Source organism: Cimex lectularius, unplaced genomic scaffold (assembly GCF_000648675.2).
Source record: "Cimex lectularius strain Harlan isolate CLEC.00 unplaced genomic scaffold, Clec_2.1 scaffold318, whole genome shotgun sequence".
NCBI classification, from domain to species: domain Eukaryota; kingdom Metazoa; phylum Arthropoda; class Insecta; order Hemiptera; family Cimicidae; genus Cimex; species Cimex lectularius.
The window spans coordinates 368,652-382,560 of NW_019392890.1; the positions used below are offsets into that span (position 1 = coordinate 368,652).

Below are 13,909 nucleotides of genomic sequence, written 5' to 3' on the forward strand. Positions count from 1 at the left end.
GAGAGAGAGAGAGAGGGAGGGAGGGAGGGAGGGAGAGAGAAATGCACAAGCGTTTGCCAATTGATGTAGTGAGAATATCACAGATCAACGTCAATTCACCCTTTAACCCTTCCGAAAATTTAGTTCAGAAGTATTGTTATATATCGTACATTATATATTTATTACCATTTTATTATCAATTATATTCATATATGACTGTATCAATTAGATAATACACGAGTAACATAAAACTTTAAATGTTACTAACAGCCTAAAGTTTAAAGGTTAAAAGGAGCAGGCTTTTTTACAACCTACGCACCGCCATCCAATATTGTTCTATTTTTCTCTAAATTAGACATGGGTGAAGGTAAGAATATGGATAAAAACTACATACACTATGTAGAGTTCAATATCTTCTTTAAGGTCTTTACTAGGTTTTTTTTTTATTTATACTTTTTTACATATGTGCAAATTGCAACCTGACTCTTTTTACATTTGCGTTAGAAGTGCGAAAGTTTATAACCTTCTACAACCTTAATATTGTAATCATTTTGTATTATGTAGCCTGTTACTGCGTTTAGCGGGGAAAACTGATTATAAAAAAAAACCCGCTGTCACTTTTGATTCATAGTAATGAGTTTAAATTATGTGAACAATTTAAAACTACTTTAAGTGAGAATCACCTTTTTGAGAGATAACATATTTAAATAACTTATATGTACATATTTATAAATTAAGTATAAACATTATATGTATAATTTAAAAAGTAAAATAATAAATAGGATGAATAAGTAGTATAAATAAATATAATAAATATTTAATTAGATAATAACTTAGAATAAATTAGATAATAAATAGATAATAAATTTGATAATAAATTTGATAGTAAATAAATATGTACATACATTCACAGTTAAATAGGTGATTGCACACATATCACATGAACTCACATGTATCCACACTCTAAGAATAAATAAATAATTAAATAGATAGATGAATGTAACGTGTGGACATGTGTGTGTTCCAATGTACATGCGTCTATACTATAGGAATAGATAAATAAATAAATAAATAGATGGATAGATAAGTGTAACGAGTGTGACACATGTATGTACAAATTATTTAGTGTAGGATCGTTTTCAATCGTTTCTGCTTCCAAGGAACCAGGGTGTCGTAATTTCCAATCGATCTGCAGAGGACGTTCTTGTTTGAGGCGAGTTTACAGTGAAGATTTAAGGATTGTGCCTTAACCGCATCGTAAATCCAAGATATGTCAGTTTCACTGTGTTGTTGATCTGGTCCGTCTGCGAGATGATGTGACTACTCTTAGGAATTTGTTCTGCATCCTTTGTATTTTTAGCAGATTCGACTTGCATGTAAAACTCCATACTGGACAGGCGTAGAGCAGCATGGGTTTGACAACCGCCTTGTAAATGAGTCGCTTGTTGTGCATTGACAATCCTGATTTCTTAGCCAATAGTGGGAATAGAATTCTAATGGCTAATTTGGCTTTTGCGATTCTACTCATTATGTGAGGGCCAAAGTGAAGTCTTCTATCCAATATTAAGCCTAGGTAGGTTTCCTTTTCTGACCATGTGATGACAGTTCCATTAATGTTGACTGTTGCGCTTATTCTGAGGCGCCTCTTTGTGAATAGGCTCGCTTCACATTTAGGAACGTTAATCAATAGTTTCCACCTGAGACAGAAGCGATTTATTTTTTTTATTTCGCTGTTCAGCCTGTTTGTAATGGCGCTTGGTCTCCAGGGAGATGATAGAAGCGCTATGTCATCTGCGTAAAGTGCTGCTTGACACGATTTAATTGTGGGCATGGCATTTAGGAACATTGTAAAAAGACATGGTCCCAAGATTGATCCCTGTGGCACGCCTGCTGCTATGCTAAAAGGTGGAGAAATCTCTTCGTTGAGCGTGACTTTACTAGGTGAAAGAACGACAAAAGTGTTGGGATCACTAAGCTTTCGGCAACATTATGTTGCCATCATCAGGGCCTATTTATTAAGAAAAAATATACATAATTAATATAAATTTAACAATCAACAAACAAACCAACAATGCATACTTTCTCAAGAGAGAAGAGAAAAAATTCTCATCGGAAAAACTAATGAAAGTGCTTTGGTTTAGGTTATGGCCAGCATTCAGTTATACATAGTGAACAAGAAATCTATGCAAAGTAATGAGTAATTATTCGCATTAACAATTGACGAAAACAATAATTTATATATATAATAACATTTTTTAAAATAAATTACCAATTATTTTAAAAATAATTATATAATAAATAAATAAATTCACACAATTACAAGTCCAAATGTTTTTGTTCTTACTAGCTATTTTTGACATTAAATCCATATGTTATCACAGAGTATTACATTAATGACTAGAATTTACAGCTTGTTTTAAATTATATGTATAAAGGATTAAAATTAAGATGAGAACACGACACAACGTCGTCTCACCTAAGGTTGGACTGATGGCTACCAGGCTCTGTGCACTCCTATTATGAGCCCGAAAGGTCGCCACCTTTTTTCCGATTTTTATAAATTTCCAATAATCCCGCAAATGTTGAGATGGAACCTATTTAAATTGCAGGCATTCCTCGTTAAATGGATATATACCTTTTCCAACAGGAGTCTTCTCTCAAAGCCGACCTTTCGACCCAAGATCTCCGGGGAGTCCAACTTGACAAAATGACCATTCTTGGTAGCATGAGAGGACAACCCTGTGGTCAACTTTTTATGAATACAATCCAATCTGTGTTGGTTCATTCTAATGTGAATTTTCTACTTTGTTTGTCCAACATATTGAGCGTCGCAACCACCACAGACAACCTATAAACCACATTAGATCGTGTGCCAATAGGCTCTTTAGACTTTAAAACGATATGAAGACAAGAGAGATTATTTTTGTATTTATATGCAATTTTTACATTTATTTTATTAAGCATTAATTTTTTAATTCACTGAGTCACACCGGAAATGTAGGTGATTGACCTGAAGCCAATGGAAGTTGAAGTAGGTTCCATCTCAACATTTACCAACGGAATACCAACAGAGTTATTCATCCCAATTCTAAATCAATTAGTTTGAAAATAAGTGCCAATGGATAATGATTTGTTACTAAAATTCTTTTTACTGTTTTTTTCATTTTTATCTATGAATCTAGGATCACAGAGGCCTAAAGCACGATTTATTAAATTGTTGGCAGCATTGACCTTTAGAGAAAATGAATGAGATGAGTGAAAATCCATGTATCTATCGTTATGAGTAGGTTTTCTATACCAATCAGTAATGAACCTGTCATTGTCCCTCTCAATGGTCAGATCTAAATAGGGCAATTTTCCATCACTCTCTACTTCAAATGTAAATCTAAGTGCAGAGTGATATGAGTTAAAAGATCCAAAAGTTTTTTGGAAATGCTTCTTTGGTACAATTGCCAGAAGGTCATCCACGTACTTAATTAAGAATTTTATATCGTAAGGGAGTTGGAGCAACAACCACACTAAATCAGTCATTACCAGAGAAGCAAGAATTGCGGATAAAACACCCCCCATGGCAACACCATCCTTCTTATAGATATCATTTCTTCAGACTACATACATTATTTCATATACTATGATTAAATTTATTCTAACTTAACCCACAAGAATAATGAGAGAGCAATGGCGTCTGGCACATGCCATTACTTGATCTCCACCGTCTTTTACTGGCACATTTTAACCGTTGTTCGATGACATCGCTCCCTTCTTGCAGGGAATATCCGATTACAACGTTTAAATTGCAATCTCCATTATTTTCTAGAGCTTTCCGTTAAATTTTTTACCAGATCCAAAGTTTCCTTAACGATTCCCGCGTCCTTCAGTCGTGGCTTTTCCTCTCCCAGTCCTTCTGGCAATATTTTCACAGACTTCTACTGCTTTGAATCTACGTCCAGAGTCTACAACCTTACCATCATTTTAGTCTTAATCTAGGCCTATTATTCTTGGCATTAGTTTCTTCAGTGGCCCTTTGATGAACGTTTTCGTACGCCTCCGACCGGGGAAACTTCAATGAACCGGGGATTTATTTTTACCCCATTGTCGGATCTACTCTATCAGTATACTTATAAAGAAGTGACGAAATGACGTCGACTGCTTAAAAAAACGAAATACCACGATCTGATGATATCTCATCATACACAAGGTTTCAACTTATTTGTGTGTGGAGTCCCCGAGTGCTTATGGCGTTCAACTCGTATTTGCCTCGCTAGCGGTTCTGGGTTCGAACCCCGTCAGAAGCCATGGATTTTTAATTTTAATTGATTATAATTTGAAAAATGTATTTACACTCGTCGGTGACACCCAATGGATGGTTGGACGTTAAGCCCGCCGGTATGACAGGTTATACTTTCCTTATTACTAAAATACGATTTAAAACGAAGGGAAAACCAGAGATGAAACTAGTACGTTGACAGCCTGTATATACGTACATATTTATTATACCGCTTCAAAAGAAAAAGGACTAACCGGAACAGTACAAAAAAACACAGAGTTAATCCACCAAAGGCACCGACACACAAAAGTAATGACCGCACAGATATCCCACCACTCACTGCCTTAAAAACTTGACTTCAAAGAAAATACAGACAAACTGAAAATAACAAAATGCCGAAATGACCGATCAGAAGTGATCAATAACGATCAAATTACATTAATTTATTGTTACGGGATAAATTCATTTTAATGGGGGTCTCTCTGAAAAGCCATTTTTTTATCACTATATCTCCGGTTTAAATGCACATGTTTAATATTTTTTCCCTCTTCGAAATTGCTTGTCGTTTCTAATATGCAAAAAAACGAAAAAAATCTATTACGAATTAAAGGCTTTGTACGCCGATTTGTAGCTGCTAGGTACCTTTTAACCTAATAGGTTTCATCAGTACTGTGATGTTTTTCTTTTCTTTGATTTCCTTTCTACCAATTTTTGCCAGAAAAAAATAAAGCAAAATACATCGGAAATATTTTTTGCGTATTTACCATTTAACCAGAGTTTGCTAATAATCTACGCCCCGGTAATGCTTCTACGACCTACCGTCTTTAATCATCTAACTTCCTGTTTAATTTATGAGTTTTCCTTCTTGAAGGTGGGATAATAAGTCATCTCAAAAAAACCACAACCAGTTTTTATCCACATGTTTCGGATTTATTTTAATCCTTCCTCAGCGGAGAAAGCGCTTGAATATATGAAAGCCAACATGAAAAATCGGTCGTGCAGGTTTAGCGTAGCGCAGCGCCGTAATGAGAATTTTACAATTTTTATTCTCTCTCTCTCTCTCTCTCTCTCTCTCTCTCTCTCTCTCTCTCTCTCTCTCTCTCTCTCTCTCTCTCTNCCCTCCCTCCCTCCATCCCTCCAACTCAGTTTTGACTGCCGTTACCTCATTTTAAACGCCATTTTAAAGTATATTAAACTATGTGCGGCTAGTTTTTTACTTGCCAACTATTGGTGTCCAGATTGTTCTCTTTTTTATTTCGTTACGTTCAGAATTAAGTTACTTTCAGAAAAAGTTTTTTTTTCTTTCTTTTTTTCACTTACTCTCTCTCTCTCTCTCTCACACACACACACACACACACACACACTCAAATCGTATTAATTATTAATTGCACGCTATCACTCAAAAAAGAAAACGATGCCAGAAGTTGTACATTTACAGGTGAGCACGCGTAAAATTTGTGTGTATGTTTGAAACTACTCTACGCAATGTAATTTAGCCCAAAAAGGAGCATTTGTAAAACTTTTATCTATTTGCTTTCTAATTTCTCTATCCTTACTATAAGAAAGGTTTATTGGTGTTTGTTTACTAATAAAAACTATTAATAATACAAATTGGAAAATTGAAACGTGCAAGTAATAGAAATGCTTTTCCAATCTACCCGCTTTTATCGTCTTTTTTGAGAAATATAAATTCGAATATAAATTTAAAATATAAGTTATAATATAATAAGTTATAATATAAATAAGTTCGAGATCAGGGATGCGGTCATCAAAAACAAATAAGTTTTCTAACTTATGCCAAGTTTTCAACCTTTATTGAGGNAGTTATAATATATTATATATAAGTTATAATATAATAAGTTATAATATATAAGTTAATATATAATATATATAAATATATAAGTTATAAGAAAATATAAGTTCGAAATATAAGAAAACATCGTTCCTTTTTAATATATATTTTCTTACTTAGGAAAACTCCCAAAAACATAAACATGATTCAATGTTTTTCCGTGAAGTGGCAAAAATTCGCGTGCATAGCGCGAGTTTGATTTGACACTCCTCGAAGAAAAAAAAATCGAAATATAATTCCTTTTTAGCAAGGCGCTTGAATAGATGAAAAGCCAACATGACGGATCGGTCGTGCAGGTTTAGCGTAGCGCAGCGCCGTAATGACAATTTTATGTTTATAGACTTTTTTATACATCTCTCTTTCCTTTCTCTCTCTCTCTCTCTCTCTCTCTCTCTCTCTCTCTCTCTCTCTCTCTCTCTCTCTCTTCTTTTAGTTTAGTTCTGTTAGTTTCTCTTCTCACCAACCGTTGGTAACCAGATTATTTTCTTTTTTTAATTTCTTTCCGTTCAGAATTAATTATCAGAAAATAGTTTTTATTTTTGTAACTTTCTTTCATTATTCAAAAGAACATACACTTACTTATTATTAAACAAATACGACTTAACTTTTTTTTTCTATGTTGCGAAAAACCAGGGATGACTACTAGTACGTTGACACTCTGTATATACATACGTACATTTCACACACAACTTTTATCAATTATTAATTATTTATTGTTTTTATATTAGCAATTAAGCGTTGTTGATTCAATACAAAAATCTGAGAGAACGATTTAATCTTAGAAAAACTTACTGAGGACAAAATTTTAAAGGAGAGGCGATTTTGTGAAGGTATCGAGTTCCAACGTTTACAAACGTCCATATCTTTCGTGCAGCGAAAAGTCCTCTTTTTTTCTCCACGTAGTGACTAAGGCTTTCTATTTCGTGGAATATGAGAAAACTAAAAGAAAATCTTCAATATTTGTGTTTTTACTGTTATCTGATTGAATGCTTGATTTTGTTTATGCCAACCGTCAGTCGCATATTGGGCTTGTAGCAGTATTTAGAAAATCTTATATTTAGATCAATTAATTAATATTTAATTAATTCAAACTCTTACAATAATAATTAAAATAATAACAGAAAATTTAAAGAAAAACACTGTATATAAGAACCTGATTAGGAGCGATACACTCGAACTTAGGTTTTTGCTCAAAGAACTCAATTTTGAGACCTTTTCTGTTTAAAAATGTATACTTAATTTATATTAGCAGAACCAAAATCCCTGAATACATTTTCAAAGAAAAGAATAATTTTTTCAAGTTTTTGATTAAAGAATACTTAATATTCAACTGCGTTTATTTCAGAAACTTCGTGTTGTTATAAATTTTTTAAAAATATGATATTTCTAACATTTTATAGCGTTAATATTTTTTGCCCAATTAAAAGTATTTGTTATGTATTAATTTTGCTGTAAATCTTTTTATGTTTTTCATTGATACATAACATATTAACTGACGTTAAATTTCACTAATCCTGAAATGTTAATAAGAAAAATTCTAAAGTTTCAACATCAACTCGTTAATTATTCTGATACGTCGAAACTCGATGTAGTTCTCTACATTTCTTTCCTTAATCTGTGACATAAAAGGCGGCGAAGTTCCGAAAGAAGTTTGATGAAAACGAGTATAATAGACGCCCCAGGGTGAACAAACTGCTGTCAAAACAACCCACACACCAGCCAACAAATCTTTCTTGACTGCACTGTTTCTTCGCAATTAAATATAAGACTTATTACTTCTATTGATAAATTGTACTCTTATGTCACAAAAAGTCTTTTTGTTCCTTCTCTCAGAAAGTTTCTAAGTTGTTTTCGCACATGGTAGGTTTACACTTTAACAAAAACAACCTACATGAGAATTACAATGATGTTTGTTCAAATTAAGACGATTTTGTATCATTGGACACGGTGAGGTTGATATCCATATTCAAATTATATTTCTATAGTCTACATGGCACATATTACCTTAATATTATTTCATACATTATAATTTTATTTTGAGTAGTTTTTGGCAAGAAGGTTTCATAGACAATCATCATCCATAATCAATGTTATTTTCTAACAAAACAACGCAGTTTATTTTACATAAACATAATAGAAAACTGTGTGTAATTGTGTTTCACAGATTTAACAAAGGAAAGGGAATTAGATTGGCTTGAGAAATTTGAAATAAAAGAATGAATCACTTTTTTAAACATGTATCTAAATGATATTTGACGTAAAAATTAATCATTAATTTAAAAATTCGATGTCAGCAGTTTCATGGCAGAGTTGGTAAATTTCCCAGCTTTCTATTTTTTAACCTGCTAATTAAGTGGATAAAAGCGTTATATTTTCTTTAATTCTTCTCTGCTGAGAGAGATTTTGTTTTCGTGGTCGGTAAGTTAAGAAACTTTTTTAATTGTTTTGAAAATTATCGAGTCTGTAATTCTTTCTCCACACATTTGTTCCACTTTTTCAATAACTTTGATGTGTGTCCCTGTTCTGCTTTCAATCCGCTCGTGTCCTGAAATCCAAATCAGTTATCATCAGATTATTATTCTTCAGTGTTCGAAAATATGCCCATTGTGCACATATTTCTATTGAATGAATCTCAGCTTGGAAAATTGATTGTGTGGGACGACAAGGTGAAAGACACTCTGCTTGGATCAACCGGAATAAAATTCTGACGATTTCAGCATAACTGACAATAGATATTTTTTTATCTTAGTCTACAATTCATTTTACATTGACGGTAATCAAAAATTATTGGTCTCGCCAATTAATATTATTTATCAATGTAATTACTTTTGTAAAAATAATATAAGGGTGTCCTATTTAGATGACCCGGCTGAATTCCTTTTGAACTAATGACGCTATCAAAACAAAAAAATACGTCTTTAAGATTTTTAGTCTGGTTTTAAATTTTTACCCTTTTATGTAAAAAATTATACAAGGTACTTCAGGCCCAGTACAACTTCAAAATTTCAAATACGATCCTATATATCCTGACACATCATTTTAAAGGATTTTTTACGCTGAAAACAATGGTTCAATCGAATTTCAAATTGGTAAAAAAATGACAGTTATGGCAAAAGTATGGAAAAAACGCATTTCGTTTGTTTCGTTGTTAATTCCAATAATTTGCTTCTCCACTAAAATTAATTGGCTTTATTGTTTACATTCTGTCACTGCTTGTTAAACTTGCATTATGAGAGATAAATCTTAATTACTGGAAGTAAATAAATTTTACAATATTACCTATTCGTTACAAACAGTATTCTATTTAAAATAAACCGAGCACATTTTTCCGATCAACAGCAAGCGGATTTGTACGACTGCTTTATTCATAGTGGTGGTAGTCGTCGCGCAGTCGCGTTGTACTACCAAAAATTTCCTGATCGCCCCAGAGTAAAGCACAAAACGCTTATTCGCGTTGCCCGCAATATGAGGAGATACAGATCAGTTGCTGTTCCATCAGCAAGAAATCGGATGCGTAATTTCGACGAAAAATCCAAATTCCTCTTTCGGAAATGTTGAAAGGGTGTTAGGTTTTTCAAAAAATAAAATTAAAGATGTACTCCGGACTTACAATTTTAAGTCTTCAACGTCTTGCAGAAATGTCGATTTGGGAGGCTGATGAAAACGTTCTTCCATACGTCCAAGTCCACGTGGAATGGCATACTAAACCGTTGGTATTTTCGAAGTGGGCATAAGAAAATCCAAGAATTTCGTATTCCTGTCATCAGGTGGTTCATAGTATCAACGTTTGGTATGGACTTCTCGGAAATAAATTTATTATTTATTTCTACGAAAATAATTTAAATGGTGCTAAGTTACTTCATTTTTTGAGGGAGGTATTACCAACACTATTAGATGATGTCCCTCTGCAACAACGAAAAAGAACTATTGTCCAGTTTGATAGATGCTACGCTCTCAATTCTTTGGAGGTGAGACGTTATTTGAATCGTCACTTCCGGGATAGATGGATAGGACATCATGGCTCGATCTGTTAACCTCCTCGGTTACCCGATTTAGCTTCACTTGACTATTTTCTATGGGGCCATTTAAAAAACACTGTCTGAGCCAATCATAACCCAGCAACCTCAGTTGAAGAACTCCGGGAAAAAATACAAAATGCTTGTCAGTCCATCTCCCCTGACTCTATTACTCTGAGCACCGGTGAAGGCAGTTCGAACATGAAATGTGATTAATGTAGTCAATTCACTATTTTTCGTGGTCCGCTTGACCACTTAATAACATTAAGCGAAGTCACGATAGCTCAAATGGTAGAGCAGCGGCGTATCAAGCCGAAGATCCTGGGTTCGAATCCCGCTCGTGACACTGACTTTTTTTATCTCAACTTAAAAACCTTAATTAATTGAATGTAGTCAACAGCAAACCAAATGTTTTTTCAAAGTTTTTACCATAACTTTGTCATTTTTTGACCAGTTAAAAATTCGATTAAACCATTGTTTTCAGCTTTAAAAAATCCTTTAAATGATGTGTCAGGATGTATAGGGTCGTTTTTTGAAATTTTGAAGTTGAACTGGGCCTGAGGTTCCACGAATAATTTTTCTCAAAAAAAAGATAAAATTTGAAACTACATTAAAAATTATTAAACAAGTTTTTTTTTTGATAGCGTCATTGATTTAAGAGAAAAAGGACACCCTGTATATTATGTAATGAGATACAATATTATTTTATTGCCAGAAATAAAATTTATTTTTCTATCCAATTATTATTTTTTAACAATTTAATGACCATGTGTAAAAAATAATATATATAATATAATGAGATAGAACACGATTGTTAGTTTACATATATCCTGAGGGGGTGCCAACTATGTGTGTTGCTTTGCCATCTTTCTGAATAGTTACTTACTAAGGAAGTCCCGAAGCCTTCTCCGCATCAGTCGCCTTACTGGGCTGTAGGAGTGGGTAATATTGGACATGGGTCGGTATAATAGGGTTGAACATTTCTTGGGGGTTAGGTTTTTAACGAAGGGTATTTAGAGATTATTGAGAAGGGTAGTAAATGTAGTAAAGAGTGTTAACAAATGGCCTGAGGACTTTGAATCGGAAGGACTTATTCTTTGGATGTTGGAAGGCTTAGATGTACCCCATAGTTCTAATCTGGTGTCCAAATCGATTTCAATAGTGTTTTATAAGTGTTAATTTGTTTTTGTTGATATGTATGATGTTTTTGATAATAATTCGTATAATAGTCTGAAGCGTCTGTTTAATTCTTGTCTTTTAGATTATACATGTCGTTTAGAGGTTAGACTTGAGTCAAGATAGAAACCAAAGTAGCGTTTCTTCGGGTGGAAGGGACAAGGGTAGGGGGATGTGAGGGTTGTCGTGGATTTCATTTTCCTTTATTATTGTGGTTAGGCTTGGATTCGGACTTGGCCCGTCGTCTCGACGAATAGGAGATGATGGAATGTGGGGCTTTAGGATTTAAGAAGGAAGAAGAAGAAGAAAAATAATTTTATTCTGGGACTGGTGTCCCCTAAGAATAATTTACATGAACTAAATAAAGGAAGTTCCTTCTTTGAAGTTAAAAGTAAAAAAAAGATAGAAATCTTGGCACAATGTATACCAATAACGCAGGACAGAAGAAAAAATTACGAGAATATTAAACAAAAATAACAAATGTTAACGTGAGTCTCTGCTTGGAGGGAGAGGAGGTGATTATACAGGTGGGATTTAAAGGAGGAAAAGGAGGCAGCGTGACGAAAAGAAAGGGGAAGGGAGTTCCAGAATTTAGGGGCTCGGATCAGAAAGGATCTTTCGAAAGTATGGGTTGTATGTTGCGGAAGGGTAAGGTCGATTGGGGATGAGCGGGTCTTACGAGTGAGATGTGAGGACTTGAATTGGAGGGATTGGATGATATAAGGAGGACGACGAGTGTGGATGGACTGGAAAAGAAAGCAACCTAGGAAATACTGTGCACGGAAGGAGGGGAATAGCCAGGAAAGTTGGGATTACAACCCCGACACCCGGGATCCCCGTGGGGTGCCGTACACAAATCTTACGCAACAATTTAAAATACGCTTCAAACGCGCGTTTTCTCCCTCCAAGAGACCACCGTATGCCAAACAGCTATAATCGAAGAAGGGAAGTTTAAGGGAAGATACAAGGAGTTTGCTGGTGGAGAAAGGTAAGAGAAGCCAGGGCCGACGAAACAGGCTGAGGGAGGCAATGGAATGGCGGAAAATTTGGGAAATGTGAGAATGACAAGAAAGGTTTTGGTCAAAGACTACTCCTAGGTTTTTAACCGAAGAGCAAAAGGGGATGGGATGGTTATTTAGCATGAGAGGTGGGTTGCTGGGGAGTGAATTGTGGAGTTGCCTGAACTAGGGAATTTTTATCGGCCCATTCGTTGATGGAGTTTAGGTTTTTTTGGATCTTGAGAATGGCCGAGTGAAGATCGGAAGGGTGGAAGGATATGTATATTTGGGAGTCATCGGCATAAAGGTGTTCGTTACAGGACTGGATGGAGTCGTGCAGATCATTGATATATATGGAAAAAAGGATAGGAGAGAGCCTTGGGGCACCCCAGATTTTAGAGAGAGGAAGGAGGAGGTAAGGCCATTGGGAAGGGAGACAGCTTGATGGCGATTGGTAAGGTAGGAGTGGAACCAACGGATGGTGCTGGCGGAGAAGGAAAAAGATTCGAGTTTAGAGAGGAGAGAAGAGTGAGGGACAGAATCGAAGGCTTTAGAAAAATCAAGAAGGACAATTATAGAAACTTTCCGTTGGTCCATTGCTAAGTGGAGGTCACTGGTAATTTTTATTAGTGCTGATTGGGTAGAATAATCTTGGAGGAAGCCAGATCGGAGGGGGTTGAGAAGATGGGACTGTTCAAGGTGCCTGGAGACTTGCGCTTAGACCAATCTTTCTAGGGGCTTGGACAGGTGTGAGAGGATGGAAATGGGACGGTAGTTTGTAGGGGAGGTTGGGTTGGGGGTTTTATTGACAGGGTGGACAAGAGCTTTTTGCCAGGCTGTCGGAAAAATAGAGTTTTGGAGTGAGTAGTTATAGATGTGAAGTAGAACAGGTAGTAATATTGGGAGGCAGAGTTTAAGAAAATGGATAGGGATGCCATCAATTCCAATGGAATTGGAGTGGGATTTGGTTATGGCCTCGAGGACTTCGGCTGGTGTTAGATAGGTGAAATACACAGGCTCATTGAAATGAATTTCCCAGGATACTTTATAAAATTTGCTGGGGAGGGAATGCTGAGGAGTTGCCTGGACCCGATAATTATGGCGGTGGATTTGGACGGATTGAGGACTAGGGAATTTTTATGGGCCCATTCGTTGATGGAGTTTAGGTCTTTTGGGATCTTGAGAGTGGCGGAGTGAACATCGGAAGGCTGGAAGGATATGTTTACTTGGGAGTCATCCGCATATAGGTGATAGTTACAGGACTGGATGGAGTCGGGCATTGATATAAATGGAAAAAAGGATAGGAGAGATGCTAGAGCCTTGGGGCACCCCAGATTTTAGAGGGAGGAAGGAGGAGGTAAGGCCATTGGAAAGGGAGACAGTTTGGTGGCGATTGGTAAGGTAAGAGTGGAAATTTAGGATTTAGGATATTCTTGTGGCTAACTACAAGGATCTTTCGGATGTTGTTAACCTTGATAGATAAGAATTGAAGGTATTGTTGCGATGAATTTGTAATTCTATCTTTACGTTACGGAATAATATGTTGATGACTTAGGTCAATTATTAGAAATTGCATTTATGGAGTTTTACATATGCACATATTCTGTATTTTAGGCAAATA

The 13,909-nt window shown here is 35.3% G+C and overlaps 1 protein-coding gene across 9 annotated transcripts in view; it reads left to right on the forward strand.

Annotated features, from left to right (window-relative positions):
* Positions 1 to 13,909, forward strand: part of LOC106669978 (synaptotagmin-7) — a 378,922-nt gene that overhangs the window by 332,910 nt on the left and 32,103 nt on the right. The window lies entirely within an intron of this gene.